The 20,777-nt window shown below is 51.0% G+C and overlaps 1 long non-coding RNA gene across 4 annotated transcripts in view; it reads left to right on the top strand.

The window, feature by feature from the left end:
- Nucleotides 1-1,489: 1,489 nt before the first annotated feature.
- Nucleotides 1,490-20,777, top strand: part of LOC149120492 (uncharacterized) — an 82,809-nt gene continuing 63,521 nt past the window's right edge. The window contains exons 1-2 of one of the 4 annotated variants that reach the window (XR_016226032.1): nucleotides 1,490-1,804; nucleotides 13,507-13,656. This is a non-coding gene — a long non-coding RNA (uncharacterized LOC149120492). Of the gene's footprint in view, nucleotides 1,805-13,506; nucleotides 13,657-18,106; nucleotides 18,697-20,777 lie in introns of those variants that run through there. The other 3 variants (XR_016226034.1, XR_016226033.1, XR_016226031.1) reach the window with 3 other exon arrangements.

Raw genomic sequence — 20,777 nt, forward strand, 5'->3', positions numbered from 1 at the left:
AACCTGAACCTGGGGTGCCGGTGCCACAAGTGGAACATTAGCCAAGTGAGTCACAGCGCTGGCCTTCAACAAAGTTGTTTAAAAAGGGGGGGGGGGCGTTGCAGCTCAATAGGCTAATCCTCTGCCTGTGGTGCCAGCACACCGGGTTCTAGTCCTGGTTGGGTTGCTGGACTCTGTCCACGTCACTCCGTTTCCTGTCCAGCTCTCTGCTATGACCCAGGGGAGCAGTAGAGGATGGCCCAAGTCCTTGGGCTCTGCAGCTGCATGGGAGACCAGGAGGAGCACCTGGCTCCTGGCTTTGGATTAGCGTGGTGGGCGGACCTGAGCAGTCATTGGGGGGTGATCCAATGGAAGGAAGACCTTTCTCTCTGTCTCTCTCTCTCACTGTTCACTCTACCTGTCAAAAAAATAAAAAATAAAAAATAAAAAAATAAAAAGGGGGGAGGGCTCTGAGGGCAAGATCAGCAAGAAAAGTACGCATGCTGAGTTGTCATAGCTCAAGTTTTTGCATCTATGTCATTTTATAAAATATGCCCCCCACCACTACCACAGAAAACTGTCCAAGGCTCCTGCTCTAAAGGCAACATAATTTGTTTGGCACAGATCACCACAGAACTCAATCACTCGGCCTGTGACACTGCCTATGGTGGAGTAGGATCCCTGGGGTAAGCAGTCCCAGAGAAGGAATGTTCTTCCAGATTCTATCTGGAAAGCCTGGCTCTGCTCAGCACACTGTGGGTAACTGGAATCAAGCAAAGCAACCGTGGGATGCTAGTTAGCAAACTGACAGAAAATCAAGAGGATAGGAGGGAAGAGACAGGACAAAGAGCACTCTTTTCTCTTCTCCCCTCTTACTTTCTCAGCCTGCCTTGGGGGAAGCGTGGAAGACAGCACCGGAGAGCAGGTAACAGAAGGGCGATAGCTGTGAGAGGCCTCATTTGTCCTGCAGGTGGAGCAGCAGGGACATTGAGAGTTACACACAGAGGGGAAGAGGGGGGAAATGAGGGAGGGAGGGATATATATAGAGGGAGACAGAGACAGAGAGACAGAGAAAGTCTTCCACCTGCTGGAACACTGGCAGCAGTGAGCTGAGTGGAGAGTATTGGAAGCCAGGAGCCAGGAGCCTCGCCAGGAACTCCTCACGGGTGCAGAGGCACAAGGACTTGGGGCGTCTTCTGCTGCCTTCGCAGACCACTGCAGAGAGCTGCATCGGAAGTGAAGCAGCCATACTCGAACCGGCGCCCATATGGGATGCCTGCATTGTGGTGGTGCCTTTACCGGCTACCTCACAGTGCCAACCCTCCCAGAAGTCGTTCGCCGTGGGATCCAGGCAGGAGGCAGGAGGCAGGAGCTTCATTGAGGACCCCCACGAGGCAGGGAGGTGGGGTCCCTGGTCACAGCCTGGAGAGGCCGGACTGGAAGTGGCCTTGGATGCTGCAGTGTGCTGGTGCGTCCTGGGTTGCCACGGTGATGGCCCGTGGAGAGTGCGCCTGCGCCTGGCACCTTGACCCGGAAGTGCACCTGCACTCCTGGCCCCTACTGCCAGGCAATGCTCTGCTGGCAGTCAGCGCCGCATCCGCTCCTGCCAGAGAGCCAGCGCAAGCCTTGAGGAGAGGAGCCGTCCTCGACGCTGCTGGCCGAGCCTGAGGGAGACCCAGCAGCCCCAGGGTCAGGCCGGGATCAGAGGCTGCGTGTCCGAGGCTTCCGTGCCGTTTCCCAGGCGTGTTGCTCTTCATTGGCCCCTTCTGGAAGCAACGGCCTTCGCAGACCTCTGACCAGGCAGCAGACCAGAACCCCCTTGGAGGTGAGTGAGGCGCGGCTGTTGCGGTTTCTGTTGGGCGTCTTGTTGGGTCCCGAAGGTGCGCGTAGAGAAGTGGTCGTGCTGTGTGGACGGTCTGGAAGGGTCCCCAGGGTGCGAGCAGCTGAGCGAGAGCAGAGGTGGCTTGGTCTCCTCCCGGAACGGCCCAGGTTCCCGTCTGTTTGCTTTTTGAGGGCCCAGCCGCCCTGCTCTAGACGTCAGAGACTGCTGATGGGAGGAACGAGAGCGAAAGTGCATGTCTGTTTCCTGGTCTAGGAGGCCAGTTTCAGGTTCCTCCCGTTGGGTGTGATGTTAGCGCTCTGTGGGCTTTTCATGAAAGAGCGTTGTCGGGCCGAGGTGTATGTTCCATTCCTGATGTGATGATTTGTGTTTTAGTATCCCAGAAGTCATGGAAGTTTTTGTGAACTAGGTTTTCTGTGTCTATCGGGATACTTTGTGGGCTTCCCCCATGTGTGTTCTGTTCCGGGAATGATTGATTTTGTAGGGTAGCCACCCTTGCATTTCCGGAGTAACTCTCAGTTGGACACGGTATGCTAAGCTTTGGTTGTGCTTCTGGATGGCGTCTGGTAATATTTTGTTGAGGCATGTGACACATTCGTGACGGATATGTGTGTGGCATTTTCCTTATGATGTGCTTGTGTTGGATGCTGGGATAAGGCTGGTCTGATGGAATGAAATGGAAGGCTTTTCTTCTTCATCTCCCTTTTGGAAGGGTTTGAGAATCACAGATTTTAATTATCTTTTCCATGGGAGTTCTCACCCGTGGAGCCATCTGGTCCTGTGAACTCCACTCCGGCTCTGTTCAGGGCCTCAGATAGGTGGGAGGAGGCCATTGCCAGGCAGGCGCTGACTCCTGGTTCCACGACTTACTAGCTGCTTGGCTTTGGGCAAATTGCTGGAACTCTCTGTGCTGTAATCGGCTCTTTTGTGACTTGGGATGGAGCGTCTCTGTTGGGAAGTTGCTCCAATTCTTGCCCTGCTTTCCTGGGGCTGTTCCTGCTGGATGATCCTTCTGGATAGTCCCTGCCTTGCCAAGTGAGCACGGTGGTGGTGTGGAGAGGCAGAGCTCACCTAATTAGTGTGGGCGGGCTAGTTTTTCCTTAGCTTGGCCAAACTCTTTGTAGGCATCTGATGCCTGCCAATGGGCATGGCTGCCACAGAGTTAATCTGCTGCCCCAGGGAGTCTGAGATTAGCCTGGGACTTGGGGACACACAGTCCCTGTGATTTGCTGCCCCTGTCATCAGGAAACATTACTGCCCAGTGTTGGGCACCATGAGGGTATCTGCATTGGCTCAGAACACACCTTTCTTTGTCAGGTGGGCCACAGGCCTTGGTGTGGTTGGTCTTGCAAGTGGATGTGCAGGCTGGACCCACAGGCTTCTCCCTGCATGAAACCAGGTTAGGGGGACAGGGGCCTAGACTTAGAGAGCTGTTAGTGCAGGTTTATACAAATGTGTGTGTGTGTGCAGGCTCAAGGGGACTTCCCAAAGGTCATGGAAGAACAGAACTAAAAGTAATTCATTTGGTGCCAAACATTTTTGAAATCCATGCTTGCTTTATTCATAATGTACATTTCTCTTGAACAATCTGAAGTTTCCTCATATGAAAGCATTTCAATTTTTTTGGCATCAAAATAAACTTACCATTTCATTCTATTTTCTGTGAACATCTTGAAGTATCCTTGTGTGTATTTCTTTATAAAAGCATGATAAAAGCTCATTGCAGAAAATTAAAAAAATGTAAAACCATTTGAAATTACCCATGATCCCCTGACTCAAAGCAAACTGATATTAGTGTACAGATATATTTTCTTTTATTTTTCTACTTGAGTACTTTGATGCATTTGAAATCACATTGTACATTCAGTGTGGCATCCTGTTTTTTTTTTCCCCATGGAACTTGTTTTGATCTGTTCTAATTATAAACTGATAGCCGTGACTTGGTCCACGCTATTGTCACTATTGTCTGCTCCCCCGTGTCAGGTCCTGTTCATGACTGGAGGGGCAAACTCTGGTGGCAGCTAGTGCTAGAGTGAGCCTGCTGACTGATGGGCCAGGGTCCTACATTCTGCAGGGTTATTAAATGCTCACGCGGCCCTGGGGAGGGACTACTTACTTAGGAGGACAAGGAGAGAGGTGTTTCTGAGGCACGGGTTGGAATCACTAACACTGGCCAAGTGCTGCTCTAGACCAGGTTGTGTTCTAAGCACTTGGCTTCCATTACCTTGTTGACCTGGCATGACAGCCCATCTTACAGATGGCTAAACTGACAATCACAGAAGTTTGGTGGCTCACCTAGGACACGCAGGCAGGGCCGGTAGGTGAGCCCAGGTGCCCTGTCCTGAAGCATGTGCTCCTAACCCTCACGGTGCCTGCCTCTCCAGGCAGGTGCTGGGTCTCAGTGCTGGGGGCTGTTACCTTCCATTGATTGATTGATTGGTAGCAGAATGAGTCCCTTGGATATAGTGTCCTACTTGTCGGGGCGCGGAAGGGTTGTGTGTATGTGTGTGTGTGTGTGTGGGGGGGAGACAAGGCCCATAGGAACGCAGCCCGTGAGTGGGGCTGTGAAGGACAGGTGGGACCCCACTGTGGAGACAGTGGGTCTGGCCATGTCCACAGAGGCAGCAGGCTGTGCTGGTGGAGGAGAGCTGGCAGCATGTGGGGCTGGAGTGCCCTCCTGAGGTGCCTCAGTGTGTGTGCTCCTCCTGCTGCAGGTGCGCTGGCTCAGAGCCTGCCTATGCTTCTTGCCCATGCCCGGCTGTGTGAATGGGCAGCTGACACAGTGGCTGCTGTTTACAGACTGTGCTCTTAGAAACAGCTTGGAGAGGATGTTGGGAGGTGCGGTTTTGCAAGGCTTGGTGACTTGTCTGACATGGGCTGTGCTTAGGAAGGGGGTGGCTGCTGGTGTGGCTCATGCACAGGCCATGGAGGCAGTCAGCTTGCATTTCCTGTGTTCTTGGGGCCTTGGAACTGGCCCCAGCAAGCAGGGCCCACTTGGCTTTCTGTCACCTGGCATCTCTTACCCGTTCCATTCCTGAATGAATTGACTGAGCTAAAAAACAAAAAAGTGGAGTTCATTAAAATCCACGTAACATGTCTGTAGACTTCCTGGGTCGCTGGAGGGTCTCGGTCCCATCCGTGGTGCGAGAGGAATGGCATAACTTCTGACTCGAGCTGGTACAGCACCCAGAGTAGGTGTCCCAGGGTAGTTTGGACCTCACTCAGGGCTGCGGTGCAGACTGGAGAGTAGGAACACACACAAGGCTTCAGCGATCTTTGTGTGCCCACCAAGGATAGCTACTGTGAACATCTGAAGTCCCCACGTGCTGCAGCTACACAGGAGGCAGACCACAAAGCCAGTTTGTTAAAGCAGTTTTGAGCGTGACATCTGTTAAGCTTTGCCACATACCAAGATCATGCTGGACACAGCACAAGTCCAGAATCTTCCTCCTACTAACCATCCCTGGCTTCTCCTCCTCCCCTCAAGTCTCTCTGGGAAGGTTGCCTCATGCTACAGACCTGGATGCTGGGCTCTGCAGTGCACTGCCCAGGAGCCATGACCGACCCACCCTTCATGTGACCGATGTGTCTGTGTCATTCTGCTGGCTGGCCAAACACTGGACCTCACTGCTCAGGGCTGTGCAGCATCTGTGCTTTCCCCTGTGAGCAGGAGGGCAGTGGGGCTGGGAGCTTCTCAGTGGAGCAGAGTTGGAAGGGGACCTTGTGGTGCAGCCATTGGAGGTTGTCAGTTTTCCCAGGTGTGCTGGCTGCAGAGAATACTGGGCCTTGGTTGGCTGTCTGACACCTCACTCCCAGTTGCTAATGAAGGAGGGATGGCCGCTTCCCAGGTCACACTGGGTGTCCCTTGTGTCTCTTCCTGTCCTTCTAGAGGATGCCATGCTGTCAGTGATGATGACCCCCCATTCCCTGCAGAGGTCACCGTGTGCAGCCTCTGCACCAGCCCCCGATGCAGTGGCCATAGCCCCTATGCTGTCTGTGGACAAACGTTGTCTCCGAGGATTTACCATTCTGCAGTGTGCTCCAGGCCCCAGGCCGCTTCCTCTCAGGCCCTGCCTGAGGCTTAGCTCTTAGCTTTGTGTTTCTGATTCCGATTTCTTTCTCTGAAGCATTGTCCCAGTTTGGTCTCTCTGAATCTGTTGTGAATTTTCTATGCTGTTGGGTGGATTTCCACTTGAATCTTTTTCCTCCTTCCAGTTTCTTAAGATGTACATTGCTGTTTGAGTGTTTTCAGGTAAAATTGGGGTCATGGATCCGATGTCTGTTTTCTGTGTAGCAATACAGTTTCCCATGTGAAATTAGTCCTGCCAACATGGAAAACTGTATGGATGTACCCACTACTGGTAACATATTGAAGGAAACAAAGTCATTGTGTAAACAGAGAGGATTTCACAGGCTTATGCTTACTGCAGTAGGATGCACAGTAGGCAGGCTATGCAGTCTGTATATGCATGTTATGGTGTCCATAGCCCATAATGTCTTTATTCAGTCTTCAGGTGATGGGCATGTTGGCTGATTGCATATCTTTTCTATTGTGAAGTGAGCTGTAGTAAATATGGGGGCAGAGATAACTCTTTTTTTTCATATGCTGATTTCATTTCCCTTGGGTATATGCCTTGTGTGGAATGGCTGTCTCATATGGTAGGTCTGTATTCAAATTTCTGACTTATCTCCATACTGTCTTCCACAGTGGTGATACCAGTTTACATTCCGACCAGCAGTGGATGAGGGTGCCTCTTCCCACACATCCTCAAGGCCGTTGTAGTATCGATTTGCATTTCCCTGATGGCTAGTGATCCTGAGCATTTCTGCATGTGTTTATTGGCCGTTGAGATTTCCTTTCTTGAAATATTTGGCATGTTTAAGTTCCTTGGCCAATTATTGTGTGGGTTGTTTGTTTTGCTGTTGTTGAGTTTCTTGAAAGTTTCTGGCAGTTGATTCTTTATCAGTTGCACGCTTTGCAACTGTTAGTTTGCCTCTTCACTTTGCTGAGTGTCTCTTTGGCAGTGCAGAAGCTGCTCAATTTGTTGTTGTTGTGTTTTGTGTGTGTGTGTCCTCTTCTATTTCATTCTTTAATCTTTTGTGATTCCCATATATTGAACATCCTTGTTTAAATCTATTCCAAGCTATTTTATTTTCTTTGTAGCTTTGTGAACGGGATTGGTCTTTGAAGTCCTTTGTCAGCCATGACATTGTCTGTGTATACAAATAGGCTGCTGATGTTCTCTCCTGCCACTTTACCACACTCTGCTCTGAGTTTCGATAGTCTCTTAGTGGAGTCTTTTGTCCCCGCATGTACACATTCCTTCCAGGGAGATGAGCCATTACACTCCACAGCATTTCAGGACCAGGATTGTCTAATGATTTAACCCTTTACTTACAAATCACCGGCAACAAGTCATCCTTTGTAGGCTTGGGAAGATGTCACCTCTCACTCTTGCTTAAATAGTCCCAGATTCAGAAAAGTCTACTGTTTAAGCTTTCCAACAAATGTCCTGTCATCCAAGTGTGCGAGGGTGTGCACCCATGCAGACACATGCACATATGTAGCCACAGCCACACACTCCTGGATGTCTTTTTTTCTTCTACAAGAGTGCTTGCTGACTCCATGCCAGCGTAATTGAAGATTCATGCAGGTTTTGATTGGGCCGAGCTTCTTGGGCTGCGTCTTTCCCACGGGTGCTGGAGCTCAGCCCGAGTGCAGGGAGAAGCCGGCAAGCACAGGCAGAGCTGAGCAGTTCCTGCATCGTCTTCCAGTGCTACTTTGTGTTAAGATGCTGACACCACTTTTTTCAGGGGGAGAATGAGTGACGTGTGCCCCACAGTTGACTTCTGTTTCTTCTTTTTCCTCTGGCCGCACGTCCCTCTGTGGGATTTTGAGAAGGTGCTTTCCTCATTCTGTCTGGTAGCACAGAAACAAACAGGAAGGGCCTCCTTTGAGGCAGGGCCTGGTCTAAATCTGGTGCTCACAGCTGTGTCTTAGCCATAAAGGCTTTGGTTGTTTGGCGTCAGATGGTCCCTGAGTGTGCGCTGCCTGTGACTTGCACACATCATTTAAGGCACAGAGTTTCCTACAACAGAAGCAGAGTGTTCAGTGTCTGTCTGAGTGTCCTCATGCTGGCCTCCCAGGGTTCTGTGTGTGAGACCTGGAGTGTCACTGACATTCTGGCCTTGTGCCGGGGTGGATCGTAAAACAGGCAGCAGTTTCCATACCTCTTCTCGTGCACTGCTCCTTTTGCACCTGTGTGGGGGATGGCCCAGCCCCTTACAGTCCTCCACTGCAGGCAACAGCTTTACCCACTACGCCACAGGGCCGGCACCTTGAACTCTTTTTTTTTTTAAAAAAAATATTTATTTTATTTTATTTATTTGAAAGGCAGAGTGAGAGAGTGAGAGAGACTGAGAGAGAGAGCGAAATATTTCATCTGCTGGTTCACTCTCCAGAGGGTCATGATGGCCAGAACTGAACCAAACTGAAGCCAGGAGCCAGCTGCTTCTTCTGGGTCACCCACATGGGTGGCAGGGACCCAAGCACTTGCGCCATCCTTTGCTGCTTTGCCATGCAATCAGCAGGGAGCTGAATCAGAAGTGGAACAACTGGGACTCGAATGGGTGCCTATGTGAGATACTGACATCACTGGTGGAGGCTTAGCGTGCCCTGCCAAAGTGCCCTCCCCCACCTCTCTTGAACATTTTAAAATCATTTTCCTCTGCTCAGTTTCTTAGCCTACACTCAGAGGCTCCCTGCCCACATTTCTCCCTCTGTTCTCCCCTGGTGCCCAATGTGCTTCAGGGACTGTGAACTGTGTCCTATGGGGCTGAGGATGTGGTGCTGAAGCTGGACAGGGGCAGGTGCAGCATGTCCTGTCCAAGCAGAGGGACAGGGCGGGGCTGTCCAGGGAGGGGTTAGGTGCTCCACTCCCCTTCCCCGCCATTACTATCTCTGCCTGTCCAGGTGTCTGTCCTTTGCCATCAGCTGTTCATCTTTTGCTGGGTGAGCCCACAGTGAGTGCCTCCCACTGCTGGTGATGCCTGTGCCCTGGAGACTGCAGGATGAGTTGGACCCACCTCTGTGCCACTAGGCTCCAGGCCTCTGCACTCACTGCTTGCTGGGCTCCACTCATTCCTGGCTGTCCTCTGTGCATGTCCAGTTCTGTCCTCTCCGCAGCCCAGGCCATGTGTCCCCTCCCGAATGCTTAGCTTCCCCATCCAGCGGAATTCCACCTCTCCAGCCTCACACGGTCTGCTTGTCCTCTGTTGCAGAGATGCTCACCTCACTTGGCAACAGTTGAATGTATGTGCACCACGTTTACATGCCAGTCCCCACCAGGCATGTGCTTAGTACATAATCACTGCTGGGGGGCTCCTGGTGCGGTGTAGGAGTCAGACCCGCTCATCTAATGGAATGGAGCTCTTGTTATACATCCTGTGTTTTCCTGCTCCACACCACTTGCCACAGTGAGTGGATTTCTGGGTGTGTCTCCTAGAAGGACCTGGAAACTCCTGAGTGACTAAGAGCCTTCCAGCCTGTGGGCCTACTGTGTGCCAGATGGCAGTGGCTTTCATACCAGGGTCATGATGGAGAAGTTTGATCTTAAGAGAAAGTGGAAGGCCTTTAGGCGCAACACTGTGGGCTTGCTAAGTTCCGTTGGTTGGGAGTACAGATGGGACCTAAATGAGCAGGCAAGAAGGGCAGGAGAACACAGGATGCCTGGCCCTGCAGCTCGGAGACCACTGGATGGCAGATTCCCAGGCGGTTATCCCGGGTTCTCGGTGCACAACACTCAAGAAAAGAATTATAATTGGAAGAATGGCACCGTTTCACAGGCTTGCAGTCAGGGTTGGACCGCAGAGTGCTGGATGCTGTGTGGTCTTGGTGCCCTCCTGATGATGGGATGGGGAGCAGAGCCCATGCAGAAGTCAGGGAGAAAATATATGCACCGATCTTAGTAGGTACCTGCTCAGGGGAGCACGCACAGACACCAGCTGCCTGGCTCTTGGTGTTTTGGTGACAGCACTTAGCACTGAGCCCACGTTTGCCGCCTGTTCCTCCCCTTCCTTTGGGGTTGTGGTTGGCCGATGCCTCCTGCAGGTCTGCTACAGTCAGGGTTGATGTTCCTCACACCTCCCTTCTCCATCACACACACCGCCTCTCGGTCCCCCTGCCCCTAGGGCTCAGTGGCCTCAGCCCCAGAGTTCATCTCTCTAGTGAAGCACTTTTGAGGAAGGAAAAGCCCTCTGGACAGGCGAGGAGAGTGCTGTAGCTGGTTGTAACATGTAGCCCTCTGCCCCACTAGTTATGGATTTCTGATAGGCTAGATGGGCAGCCGCCAAGTCTGGGACCCAGCAGTTCAAGCCATTGGGCAATGAGTATTTCTTTAGTTCTGGGCCCCCAGATGTGGGCAGTGAATTCAGCAGGCAGTTACTGTCCCCATTCTCTATGATGCAGTGGTGGTGATATTTACACATTACTCAGATTAACAGGAGCCTCATCTCCATCTGGTCTATGTTGGGGGCTTCCGCTGTGCAGTCAGACCTGTCCCCTGAACCCTCTCGAGGGCAGGGGTCACGTCTTCCTGGTGTCCTTGTCTTCAGAACCTTGCCTCCTGCCTGCCATGAGGCTCCTCGGTGGCTGTGCAATGAATGCTCCTTGCACGAGTGAAATGGGCAGTGTGGAATGCGAGAAGCAAACCTCACTGGGGCCTGGGCTTTCTCATCCATCATCCCATCCGTTTATGGGTGCCGCGTTGCTGTGCTAAGACTTTGCATCACTTCGTGTTAGCATCATGCCGACTCCATTACCACCTGCTCTGCGGACAGGGCATCTTGGCTCACAGAGGACTCACAGCCCTCCCTGTCCTGAGAGCTGCTGAAGGGCAAAGCTGGGCATTACACTCAGGTCGGCGCATTTGAGAGCTGCCATACTTCAGTGTTCCGTGTTGTTTTCTGCATTCCCTCTGTGAAGTTCCCTTGTACACATCCTCCAATTTGGAGTTCACTCTGGCTCTGTTCAGGGCCTCAGCTAGGCAGGAGGAGGCCATTGCCATGCAGACTCCTGGTTCCACGACTTCCCAGCTGCTTGACTTTGGGCAAATTGCTGGAACTCTCTGTGCTGGAATCAGTTTTTTTTTTTTTTTTTTTTTTTTTTTTTACAAGCAGAATTAGAGAGAGAGAGAGAGAGAGACAGAGAGAAATGTCTTCCTTTTTCCATTGGTTCACTCCCCAAGTGGCTGCTATGGCAGGCTCATTGTGCCAACCGAAAGCAGGAGCCAGGTGCTTCCTCCTGGTCTCTAATGCGGGTGCAGGGCCCAAGGACCTGGGCGATCCTCCACTGCAGTCCCGGGTCACAGCAGAGAGCTGGACTGGAAGAGGAGCAACTGGGACAGCATCCCGCACCCCAACCGGGACTGGAACCCACTGTGCCGGCGCTGCAGGCAGAGGAACAGCCTAGTCAGGCACGGCGCCAAGCTTTAATCGTCTCTTTTATGACTTGGGATGGAGCATCTCTGTTGGGAAGCTGCTCACTAAACAGTTGCTCCAATTCCTGCCCTGCTTTCCTGGGGCTGTTCCTGCTGAATGGTCCCTCCGGATGGTCCCTGCCTTGTCAAGTGAGTGCAGTAGTGGTGTGGAGAGGCAGAGCTCACCTAATTAGTGTGGGCGGGCTAGTTTTTCCTTAGCCTGTTCAAACTCTTTGTAGGCATCTGATCGCCTGCCCATGGGCATGGCTGCCACAGAGTTAATCTGCTGCCCCAGGGATGTTTAATCAGCTGGCTTAGACGAGCCTGGGACTTGGGGATACACAGTCCCTGTGATTTGCTGCTCCTGTCATCAGGAAACATTACTGCCCATCCACAGCGTGGGGCACCATGAGGGCATCTGCATTGGCTCAGCACCCACCTCTCACTGTTGGGTGGGCCACAGGCCTTGGTGTGGTTGGTCTTGCATGTGGATGTGCAGGCTGGACCCACAGGCTTCTCCCTGCATGAAACCAGGTTAGGGGGACAGGGGCCTAGACTTAAAGAGCTGTTAGTGCAGGTTTATACAAATATGTGTGTGTGTGTATGTGTGTGTGTGTGTATGCAGGTTCAAGGGGACTTCCCAAAAGTCATGGAAGAACAGAACTAAAAGTAATTTATTTTGGTGCCAAACATTTTTGAAATCCATGCATGCTTTATTCATAATATACATTTCTCATCAACGCTTTGAAGGTTCCTCATATGCAAGAATTTCAATTTTTTTAGCATCAAAATAAACTTACCATTTAATTCTATTTTCTGTGAACTTGTATCCTTGTGTGTATTTCTTTATAAAAGCATGGTAAGACTCATTGCAGAAAATTCAAAAAATACAAAACCATTTGAAATTACCCATGATCCCATGACTCAAAGCAAACTGATATTAGTGTACAGATATATTTTCTTTTATGTTTCTATTTGAGTACTATTATGCATTTGAAATTACATTGTACATTCAGGGTGGCATCCTGTTTTTTTTTTTTTTCCTGTGGATCTTGTTTCCATCTGTTCTAATTATAAACCAAATTATAAACCGAATGCCAGGACTTGGCCCATGCTTTTGTCGCTATTGTCTGCTCCCCCATGCCAGGGCCTGTTCATGGCTGGAGGAGCAGAACTCTGGTGGCAGCTAGTGCTAGAGTGCGCCTGCTGACTGATGGGCCAAGGTCCCACACTCTGCAGGGCTATCAAATGCTCATGTGGCCCTGGGGAGGGACTACTCACTTAGGACAAGGAGAGAGGGGTTTTTGAGGCACAGGAGGAATCACTAAGACTGGCCAAGTGCTGTTCTAGACCGGGTTGTGTTCTAAGCACTTGGATTCTATTATCTCATTGACCTGGCATGACAGCCCATCTTACAGATGGCTAAACTGACAGACACAGAAGTTCCGTGGCTCACCTAGGATACGCAGGCAGGGCTGGCAGGTGAGCCTAGGTGCCCTGTCCTGAAGTAGGCGCTCCTAACCCTCACGGTGCCTGCCTCTCCAGGCAGGTGCTGGGTCTCAGTGCTGGGGGCTGTTACCTTCCATTGATTGATTGATTGGTAGGAGAATAAGTCCCTTGGATATAGTGTCCTACTTGTCAGGGCATGGAAGGGTTTTGTGTATGTGTGTGTGTGTGTGGGGGCAGGGCACACAGGAACGCAACGCATGATTGGGGCTGTGGAGAAACCATTTTGCACAGTGCTCCAGGCCCAAGGCCGCTTCCTTGCCGGCCCTGCCTGAGGCTCAGCTCTTAGCTTTGTGTTTCTGATTCTGGATTCCTTTCTCTGAAGCGGTGTCCCTGCTTAACGCGGGTCTGTTTCCCTCACAGCAGTACAATACAGAAAATGTTCATGGTGGGGAAACTTAGCTTCACTTGCCAGTGCCACAGACCTTCATTTCGTCCGCAGGTCCCATGGCTCCCCAGGAGGGATGGTGGCCTGGCGGGGGCCTGTGGCCGGGCGTGATGCATTCTCCCTCCTCTTTGTGCCTCATGGCCTCTTCTGATTCAGGACTTTTCCTGGGACCTTTTTCTCTCTGACATCTTGAATGTTTCTCGTCTTTGTTTTTGAGCGTGTGCCAGAATTTCCAGCCAGTTTTGTGTCAGTCTCATTGTGCCTCTGCTTTGCCATCACCATCACCATCACCATCACTATTGTTGTTATCATTGCAGAGAAACTGTACGGTGACTTCCTGAGCTGGAAGCTGGAAGAAACCCTCACCCAGTTTCCCCTGCAGCCTGGGCAGGCAGCCACCTTCAAGGTCACCATGAAAGAGAGCCTGGACTTCTGCCAGGAGTGTCTCCTGCAGGACCTGAGTGATGGTAAGCAGCTCCCTCGTTTCTGAGAGCTCACCTGCTCCCAGGTGTGCACTGTAGTCAGCTCACTGAGGTGCCTGCCACCGGCCATGTGACTCGCCCATCCGAGACCTCACCCCGGCACTTTGTTAGCAGTGTGGCTTACTGCAGGCACATTATAGAGACAATTTCTCAATTCCCACTCTTGACTGTCTTGTCCTGATTTGCTAGGTGGTCGTCCTAAGGGAGTGGAATGCTGTGATTTTTACCCCCAAGTGTACCCACTGTGTCGTTGGGATACACAGTGGTGATGATGGAGTTCTCCCATCTGGTGATGCCAGTAAGGAGATGGAGCCAGGGGCAATGGGAATTGTAACTTCTGCAGCAACAAGCCAGGCTGCGTGGGGACATGAGTTCACGGGTTAGCTGTGTCAGGTTGTCACATGCTCTTCTTGAGGCCTTTGGGGGTGTGTTAGTCAGCTCAGGCTGCTGTAACAAACCCCACAGCTGGCCTGGCCCAACCACAGGCATTGATTTTCTGATGGTTCACAGCATTGCAAGTCCGACCCAGGTGCTAGCATGGTTGGGTTCCTGGTGAGGGCGGCTATCTTCTTGCTGTGTTCTCATGGGGTGCAGACAGATCAGCTCTCTGGTATTTCTTCCCCTGCCCTTTTTTTGTGTTTTAAGATTTATTTATTTACTTGAAGGGCAGTTACGGGTGTAGGGTGAGGGAGACACACACGGGGACGCGTGTGTGCACACAAAAACACACAGAGAGGGAGAGAAGAAAGATCTTCCATCTGCTGCTCCACTCCCCAAATAGCCACAAGGGCTGGGACTGTGCGTGGCAGAAGTCAGGAACCTGGAACACCATCTAGGTTTCCAGTGTGTGTGTCAGGGGCCCAAGCATGGGCCATCTCCTGCTCCTTTTCCTGGCACGTTAGCAGGGAACTGGATCAGAAGTGGAGCAGCCAATACTTGAACCGGTGTTCACATGGGGTGCTGGGGACACAGGCAGTGACTTAGCCCCTGTGCTGTAACACCAGTCCCAGTAAGAACATTTCAATCCTGTCTTTTAAGGACTTTGGAGTCCTCATATACAGTACGTGACTTTCGTCTCCTTGAACATGCTTTAAATGACAGACCCTCCTGTGGGTGTTTTGGGTCCGGGTATTCCTGGGTGCGCTGCAGCTGCCATTCCTTGTCTGTTCACCTGCCAAGGGGCATTCATGCGTTTCCATTGTCTTGGATGTGATGAGCAGTTCTGTAGTGGACATGTGAGTGCAGACATGGCTGTGCCATATACATGCATGTATTCGTGTATATACCACATACACACATTACACTCACATGTACATATCGCATACATGTACACAAACACATCACACATATACACGTCACATACATATTTCACGCAATACATGCATGTAAATATACATATTACATGCACATGTACATAAATCTGGACGTGAGCTGGTGGGGTCATGGGAGAGGTTGAGTTGTTTTTAGCTTTTTGGGACCCGCCATGATTGTTTTCAACATGCTGTACTGACATACGTTCCCTTGAGAAGTGTGCTAGACCCCTCTTTCTTTTTTTATTTTTTATTTTTTATTTATTTATTTTTTTTGACAGGCAGAGTGGACAGTGAGAGAGAGAGAGACAGAGAGAAAGGTCTTCCCTTGCCGTTGGTTCACCCTCCAATGGCCGCCGCGGCCAGCGCGATGTGGCCGGCGCACCGCGCTGATCCGATGGCAGGAGCCAGGAGCCAGGTGCTTTTCCTGGTCTCCCATGGGGTGCAGGGCCCAAGCACCTGGGCCATCCTCCACTGCACTCCCGGGCCACAGCAGAGGGCTGGCCTGGAAGAGGGGCAACCGGGACAGAATCCGGCACCCCGACCGGGACTAGAACCCGGTGTACCGGCGCCGCTAGGCGGAGGATTAGCCTAGTGAGCCACGGCGCCGGCCTAGACCCCTCTTTCTGCACCTGTGGCCTGGGTCTTTTGGTAACAGCCAGTCTGGTGGAGTGACATGCCATCTTATATGGTTTTATTTTTGTATATCTATTTTTTTGACAGGCAGAGTGGACAGTGAGAGAGAGAGAGAGAGAAAGGTGTTCCTTTTGCCATTGGTTCACCTTCCAATGGTCGCCGCAACCAGCACGCTGCAGCCAGCGCACCACGCTGATCCGAAGGCAGGAGCCAGGTGCTTCTCCTGGTCTCCCATGCAGGTGCATGGCCCAAGGATTTGGGCCATCCTCCACTGCACTCCCGGGCCATAGCAGAGAGATGGCCTGGAAGAGGGACAACCGGGACAGAATCTGGCACCCCTACCGGGACTAGAACACGGTGTGCTGGCGCCGCAAGGCGGAGGATTAGCCTATTGAGCCACGGCGCCGGCCTTGTTTATCTATTTTGAAGATTTCAATGTTTATTTGAAAGTAGAAGTTGGAAGAGAGAGGGAGGGACAGAGATAGGGCTCTTTCATCTGCTGGTTTGCTCCTCCACTGCTTTTCCTAGGTCATTAGCATAAGCTGGATTGGAAGTGAAGCGAGTGGGACAAAAACCAGTGCCCATGTAGGATGTCAGTGGCTGTCAGTCTGCCCCTCTCAGAAGCATTTATCTGTGGAGCACATGTGGGCCCCGTTTGCTCCCTGGCAAGGACTCACATGGCTCACAGGCTTCTGGAATGAGGTGTTGCTGTTTGCAGCAGAGAACAGGCTGCTGCATGCCTCAGGGGCACGGGGGAGTCCGTGGTGCCGTGTAGGAGGCTGTGCTGGGCTCTGTCTTCCTGTGATTCCTGTTGACTCTCCCAGCAACAAGTGTAGCAGAGAGCAGGCTGCTGGATGCTGCAGGGGCCCGGAGGGAGTCCATGGTACTGGGCATTGTTTTATGCACTCTCCCACCAACAAGTACAGCAGAGAGTAGGCTGCTGGATGCCGTGGAGGCATGGGGGAGTCCATGGTGCTGGGCGTCGTTAGGTGCCCTCTCCCATCAACTCTGTAAGGTAGATACTGGTATTTCAATCCCTGCTTGGTAGAAAGAATTGGAAAGACTATATTGCTTAAAGATAGAAGAGAAAGAACAATCCAGTGCTACGCACTGTCCTTTTTTTAAAGATATATTTTATTTATTTGAAAGCCAGAGTTACAGAGAGAGCTAGAGACAGAGAGAGAGATCTTCCATCCACTGGTTCACTCATAGATGGCCGCAATGGTCAGAGATGTGTTGATCTGAAGCCAGGAGCTTCTTCCTGGTCTCCCAGGTAGGTACAGGGGCCCAAGGACTTGGGCCATCCTCCACTGCTTTCCCAGGCCATAGCAGAGAGCTAGATTGGAAGAGGAGCAGCCGGGACTACAACTGGCACCCATATGGGATGCTGGCACTTCAGGCCAGGGCTTTAACCTGCTTTTCCACAGAGTCGTCCCACGCTGTCTTTAATCATATAAGTTCTTGGAAAAATAGAATGAAAATAAACTTATTTTGGTGCAGAAAAATGGAAATTCATGAATAGATGTTTTTCATAAAATTCATTTTCCATGAACTTCCTGAAGACTCCTTGTACTCTGGATTAACAGAAAAGGTTAAAGATATTTTAGGAACGATTGGAGAAATTTAATGTATGCTGTACTCGACCTGATGTTGCTGTATAATCACAACTATACTGAGTGTGATTATGGAAGTGAAATTATATCAGAATGTTTTGTTCTTAGGAAACACATGCAGGTTAGTTATGGGTAAAAGAGCATCATGTCTGCATTTGTTTGATATAGTTCAGGAGACAAAAAGACAGTGAATATGAAGTAAAGTGAATGTTGAATTGTTCCAAAATAGTAATTGTAGATAAAGAGTTGATGGATGGCTATTTGTACTCGTTTCTATGCAATTTAGAAACTTTTTTTTGTTTTATTTCAGGGGAGGAGGGAGATAGGGAGGGAGGGAGGGAGGGAGGGAGAGAGAGAGAGAGGAGAGAAGTCTTAAATCTGCTGGTCCATTACCCAATTGGCTGCCATGGGCGGAGCTGAGAGTGTCTGATGCCAGGAGCCAGGATCCTCGCTGGGATATCCTCCTGGGTGAGAGGTACAAGGACTTGGGGCGTCTTCTGCTGCCTTCGCAGACCACAGCAGAGAGCTGTGTCGGAAGTGGGGCAGCCGTACTCGAACCGGCGCCCATATGGGAAGCCGGCATTTCGGGCGGTGGCTTTACCTGCTACCTCAGAGTGCTGACCCTCCCGGAAGCCGTTCACCATGGGCTCCAGCTGTCTGCTAACCTGCCTGGGAAAGCAGAGGGAGACAGTCCAAGATTTAGGCCCCTGAACCCAGAATGGAGTGCTGGCTAAAGTCCCTGGCTTCTGCTTCAGCCCCTGGCTTCTGTCCAGTCCCGGCCTTTGTAGCCACCTCGGGGGTGAACCCCCAGATGGAAGACCACTCAAAGAGAGAGAGAGAGAGAGAGAGAGAGAGAGCTGGCGAAGTCCCCTGCACTGCTTCTCTCCCCAAGTGGCTGCAACGAGCGGCCAGCACTGGGCCAGGCAGAAGCCAGGAGGCAGGAGGCAGGAGGCAGGAGGCAGGAGCTCCATTGAGGACTCCCACGAGGCAGGGAGGTGGGGTCCAGAGAACGTGGGCCATCAATATCTGCGTCCCTGGTTACAGCCTGGAGAGGCAGGACTGGAAGCGGCCTTGGGGCTTCGGACACTGGATGCCACAGTGTGCAGGTGCGTCCTGGGGTGCCATGGTGATGGCCGGTGGGGAGTGCGCCTGCGCTTGGCGCGGTGACCCGGAAGTGCATCCGCACGCACACTGGGCGCGACTGCCAGGCAGTGCTCTGCTGGGAGTCAGCGTCGCGTCCTCTCCTGCCCCAGAGTCTGTGCAAGCCGTGAGGGGAGGAGCCGTCCTCGACGCTGCTGGCCGAGCCTGAGGGAGACCCAGCGTCCCCAGGGTCAGGCTAGGATCAGAGGCTGCGTGTCTGAAACTGCCGCGCTGGTTCCCAGGCGCATTGCTCTTCATTGGCCCCTTCCGGAAGCAACGGCCTTCGCGGACCTCTGACCCGGAAGCAGCCCGGGCCGCCGTTGGAGGTGAGTGACGCGCGGCTGTGGCGGTTACCCGCTGGGCGTCTTGGCTGTCCGCGTGCCTGTTGCTCTTGCGTCCTGAAGGCACGGATGGAGTCGCGGTCGTGCTGTGCGGACGGTCTGGAAGGGTCCCCAGGGTGCGAGCAGCTGGGCGAGAGCAGAGGTGGCTTGGTCTCCTCCCGGAACGGCCCCGCGTTCCCGTCTGTTTGCTTTTTGAGGGCCCAGCCGCCCTGCTCTAGACGTCAGAGACTGTTGATGGGAGGAAGGAGAGCGAAAGCGCGTGTCTGTTTCCTGGTCTAGGAGGCCGGTTTCGGGTTTCTCGCGTTGTTTGTGATGTTAGCGCTCTGTGGGCTTTTCATGAAAGAACCTTGTCAGGCTGAGGTGTAAGTTCCGTTCCTGATGTGATGATTTGTGTTTTAGTATCGCAGATGTCATGGACGTTTTTGTTAACTAGGTTTTCTGTGTATGTCAGGATACTTTGTGGGCTTTCCTCATGTGTATTCTGTTCTGGGATCATTGCTTTTGTAGGGTAGCCACCTTTGCATTTCCGGAGTAACTGTCAGTTGCGCACAGTGTGCTAAGCTTTGGTTGTGCTTCTGGATGTCGTCTGGTAATATTTTGTTGAGGCATGTGACACATTCGTGACGGGTATGTGTGTGCCATTTTCCTTATGATGTGCTTGTATTGGATGTTGGGATAAGGTTGGCCTGATGGAATGAAATGGAAGGCTTTTCCTCTTTATCACTTGGTGGAAGGGTTTGCGAATCACGGATTTTAATTATCTTTTCCATGGGCGTTCTCACCTGTGGATCCCTCTGGAGGTGGACTTTTCTTCATGTCTGTTTGGTTTGTTTGATTTGGGTTCCCTGCTACTACAGTCTCTTTGCAAATCATAAATGTATTCAGAGTTTCTTGTTTCACTGTATTTAGTTTTAGTGGTTTTTGTCTTTCTGAGAATCAACTCACTCTATCTGGGTTGACCAAATCCTTGGGCCGTGGTTTTTCCCCTTGGGCCGTGGTTTTTCCATAGTGTTTTTGGATTATTTTTTTGGCAAGGTTGGTAGCGATGTCCTCTCTGTCATTTCTGTTGTCAAGTCTCTTGAGTCTGTTCTCCTTTTTTCCCCTGTTTCCTGTGGATAAATGTTTTGTCAGGTTGACTGAGTTTTCAAGCACTGTAGTTTGGTCTCTCTGAATGTCTGTTGTGATATTTTCTATGCCGTTGGGTGGATTTCCGCTTGAATCTTTTTCATCCTTACAGTTTCTTAAGATGTACTTTGCCGTTCGAGTGTTTTCAGGTAAAATTGGGTTTATGGATCCGATGTCTGTATTCTGTAATATATACCTGTATAGCAATAGAATTTCTCACGTGAGATTAGTCCTGTCAAGATGGAAAATGTATGGATGTGCCCACTACTGGGAACATATTGAAGGAAACAAAGTCATTGTGTAGACAGAGAGGTTTTCACAGGCGTGTGCTTATTGCAGTGGATGCACAGTAGGCAGGCTATGCAGTCGGTATATGCATGTATGGTGTCCATAGCCCATAATGTCTTTATTCAGTCTTCAGGTGATGGGCGTGTTGCTGATTGCATATCTTTGCTAGTGTGAAGTAAGCTGTAGTAAATAGGGGGGCAGAGATAACTCTTTTTTTTGTATGCTGATTTCATTTCCCTTGGGTATATGCCTTGTGTGGAATGGCTGTCTCATATAGTATGTCTGTATTCAAATTTCTTTTTTTTAACTTTTATTTAATGAATATAAATTTCCAAAGTACAGCTTATAGATTACAATGGCTTCCCCCCCATAATGTCCCTCCCACCCGCAACCCTCCCCTTTCCCACTCCCTCTCCCCTTCCATTCACATCATGATTCATTTTCGATTCTCTTTATATACAGTAGGTCAGTTTAGCATACATTAAGTAAAGATTTCAACAGTTTGGTCCCACACAGAAACATAAAGTGAAAAATACTGTTTGAGTACTAGTTATAGCATTAAATCTCAATGTACAGCACACTAAGGCCAAAGATCCTACATGAAGAGTAAGTGCACAGTGACTCCTGTTGTTGACTTAACAAATTGACAGTCT

The sequence above is a fragment of the Oryctolagus cuniculus genome, chromosome 19 (assembly GCF_051225735.1).
Source record: "Oryctolagus cuniculus isolate XC-2025 breed Fujian yellow rabbit chromosome 19, ASM5122573v1, whole genome shotgun sequence".
NCBI classification, from domain to species: domain Eukaryota; kingdom Metazoa; phylum Chordata; class Mammalia; order Lagomorpha; family Leporidae; genus Oryctolagus; species Oryctolagus cuniculus.